At 38.2% G+C, this 3451-nt stretch overlaps 1 protein-coding gene across 3 annotated transcripts in view; it reads left to right on the forward strand.

Moving 5' to 3' along the window:
- LOC110461580 (melanocortin receptor 4-like) overlaps positions 1-3451 on the forward strand; it is a 51990-nt gene that overhangs the window by 23005 nt on the left and 25534 nt on the right. The window contains exon 1 of one of the 3 annotated variants that reach the window (XM_021515112.1): positions 2377-2434. The exons of 1 other annotated variant lie outside the window; for it this stretch is intronic. The gene's annotated coding sequence lies outside the window, so the exon portion shown is untranslated. Of the gene's footprint in view, positions 1-2376; positions 2435-2517; positions 2556-3451 lie in introns of those variants that run through there. One more of the 3 variants, XM_021515111.1, reaches the window with a different exon arrangement.

The raw sequence follows: 3451 nt of genomic DNA on the forward strand, positions 1-3451 counted from the left end.
CATAATATATACATTCTTTGACTATTGTGCTACAAAAAGTAACTGAAAAATATATAATTGGAGCTGTTTTACACATCAAGGTAACGAGACAAATTGAGTGTTGATTATGAACATATTAACCTCTTTCATTACAGTACATAATTGCACATAGAATGACTTGAGAATTTATTATGCTTTGCTCCCCTGACTCATTTTGAGCATTAATTATTAGTACTCAGTGATTTACTCAAGAATGATATAAGGGCAGACTGCAACAGATACATTACTTAATGCAAAAATAGCCCAATTTATTATATTACACAAATTAGTTACCCTATGTCTTTAACGAAAAGTTGGTGCTACCTAAGCGAATGTTCTCGAATTTACACAAGAACTTAGAATGCACTGTTTCATGTGGAGTTACCTCCCCTGACTCCTACACACTGTAGAGACTGAGTATTCAGTGGGTTAGCCCAAATGATATAAGGGCCAAATGCAACATAAACATCACCATAGGTGCATGTAGAGTTATCTCCCCTAGGCTCATATAGAGTAGCTGCTATGATATGTAACATGATAGCTCGACAGTATACTGGCTTCTGTATAATGATTAAACTATTGTAGCAGGAACACGTTTATTCCTGCTAGGTAACTCCGTTCTGTCCTGTGAGACGGCCATTTTGTAGCGTTCGTATGTAGTGGCGCCTCCTAGTGGTAGTTGTCGGTAGGGAATTCCCCTGTGCTATTTTTGGCACTGGCGGTACATGTCCCGAGCTTCTGGTTAGGTTCATGGTTTTGACCGGCCAAACCAGTCGAACCAGGGTCAAACTAGGTGGGTCCAGGGTCGGAAGGCGGGGCAACATTTCGGTAAGTCAAATTAACATTCGGCCTGGGTCACTAAATTCATGTTTCGGTTTCTTTCAGCGGCCTCTGTTCACTCCCGGGGTCAAGTTTAGCCTAGGAACTGACTGAGAGTCAACAGATACCGGCTCAACTAGGTTCTAAATTATCCGTCGTCTATAATATGTAGGCGAGTCGTCCGTTCGTCTTAGATATGTGTATTGCTTGTTGTGTATAATGTCGGGGGGTCGTCTCGAAGGGTCTTTGTGTGTAAATAAATACGTTCTGTTCATAATTACGGCGTTGTTTCCTTTTGTTATGCGGTCATACAAGTCAAGAATATTCTACGGAACCGAGGAGTGGTTACCTGAAAATTCCACTATATGAAACTACTACACTTTGACTATAGTTCAATCGTTATTTGTAATAGTTTCGCCATGTTCATGGTTCTAAGCATTTCATGCTTGTAAATGATGAGTTAACATGAGATTAAACATACATTAGCTGACAGTATGACATAAACTCTGTAAAGCTGTACACATACATGCATAATGTAAATACCCCTAGAGCTGTGTACTTAGGGGTGGGGTGGGGGTATTAACAACCGTAAAAAGGTGCGACCAACGGTATTACATCATATAACTTAATTTACAGAAAATGGTCCATTGTGTTGCACTATTTACTTAGCACCAGTTCCTGGTCTCTGCCAAGCATTCTCGACTGGTGGTGGAATATATTCTGTAATGTCCCCAGGGTGTCGCACTTTAGGTGTCAGGACGTGTCAACTGTATATAGGCCATTAATATCATCACCATAAACCTATGGGTAGTTCAGGACGTTCAATTCAATTGTAAGTTTTAGTTTTATTAGGTTTTTATTAGGTTTAACGTCTAATTAACAGGTTAAAGGTTATTTAAGGATGTGCCTCCATGTGTGTGATGTGTGCTGGAGGTGGTGTTTTGGGGTTATTGCCTCCTTGTAATAGTACAGGTCCAATGCCGACTTTAAGAGTGCTACCTCACTGAAATGCCATGCTGAAGGCATCAAACACCAGCCTGGACAAAGTATTGGCCACATGTAGTTCTCTGACAGTCGACTCCCCTAGATGACAGAGCAAGCCCTCGTTAGTAGACTCCCCTAGATGACAGAGCAAGCCCTCGCTAGTAGACTCCCCTAGATGACAGAGCAAGCCCACTTGTTTACTTACACAATAATCATATTCTGCAACATTTTTTCCTGTAGTTGATCGAAAATTTGTTATTGTAATTTTTTGTTTCCTTAAGTATATCAATTATCCTTAGTTATTTGATGTTAGTAATGGAGTCTGACGTAAAGATCAACGTGTGGCCATCTCCTTGGACCTTGATTGGGGAGATGATAAATAAAATCAACAATTCTGAAGAAAATGAAGCTCAATTCTATTCGGCAAACAACAGTAACTGCCCCAACATTCTGAACCACTAGCCTATATAAATCTGCTATTATCACAGGACGTTAGCTTGGGAAACATAGCCTTAGGTCACCTTGGAAGTTTGTGTACCCGAGAGTTAGGGATGACAGATTTCAGCTGTAGAGGAAGGAATGTCACACAACTTGTATCTATTTATAACTACAGGTAGGCTAAGGTTAACAAACCTGCATTAACATTAAAAAGAAATAATGTGTACCTATGTATATAATGTCATTCCTGTAATAGATGTGGGAATATACTGGAGATAACTACGGGCTCGAATACAGTAAGTAAACTAGGACAGTAAAATACTAAAGAAACACTACGGGATAAAGAAATGAGGATAGGACACTAATCCTCTCTCAGTATAAACACATGGGACGGACACTAAACCAGTAACTCATTAATGATGGTCAGTTTTACTTGAGGTGTAATGTTACTAATAAGTTGTCGACAAAGTCGGTATTGTAATGTACAACGAAATTGATTGTTGTAGACATTATAGTTAGTTTTATGGAATAACAGGTGATTTCAGATGTTACAGGAGGCTGTGAGTTGGTTGTAAGATGTGTTACAGTTGGCTGTAAGATGTTGTAGTTGGTTGTAAGATAATACAGTTGGCTGTAAGATGTTGTAGTTGGTTGTAAGATGTTACAGTTGGTTGTAAGATGTTTTAGTTGGTTGTAAGATGTTACAGTTGGCAGTAAGATATTATAGTTGGTTGTAAGATATTACAGTTGGTTGTAAGATGTTACAGTTGGTTGTAAGATGTTATTGTTGGTTGTAAGATGTTACAGTTGGTTGTAAGATGTTACATTTGGTTGTAAGATGTTATTGTTGGTTGTAAGATATTACAGTTGGTTGTAAGATGTTACAGTTGGTTGTAAGATATTAAAGTTGGTTGTAAGATGTTATTGTTGGTTGTAAGATGTTATTGTTGGTTGTAAGATGTTATAGTTGGTTGTAGGATGTGTTACAGTTGGCTGTAAGATGTTATAGTTGATTGTAAGATAGTAGAGTTGGTTATAAGATGTTACAGTTGTTTGTAAGATGTTATAGTTGGTTGTAAGATTTTAAAGTTGGTTGTAAGATATTACAGTTGGTTGTAGGATGTGTTACAGTTGGTTGTAAGAAATAACAGTTGGTTGTAAGATGTTATAGTTGGTTGTAAGATATTACAGT

The sequence above is a fragment of the Mizuhopecten yessoensis genome, unplaced genomic scaffold (assembly GCF_002113885.1).
Source record: "Mizuhopecten yessoensis strain PY_sf001 unplaced genomic scaffold, ASM211388v2 scaffold10637, whole genome shotgun sequence".
NCBI lineage: Eukaryota > Metazoa > Mollusca > Bivalvia > Pectinida > Pectinidae > Mizuhopecten > Mizuhopecten yessoensis.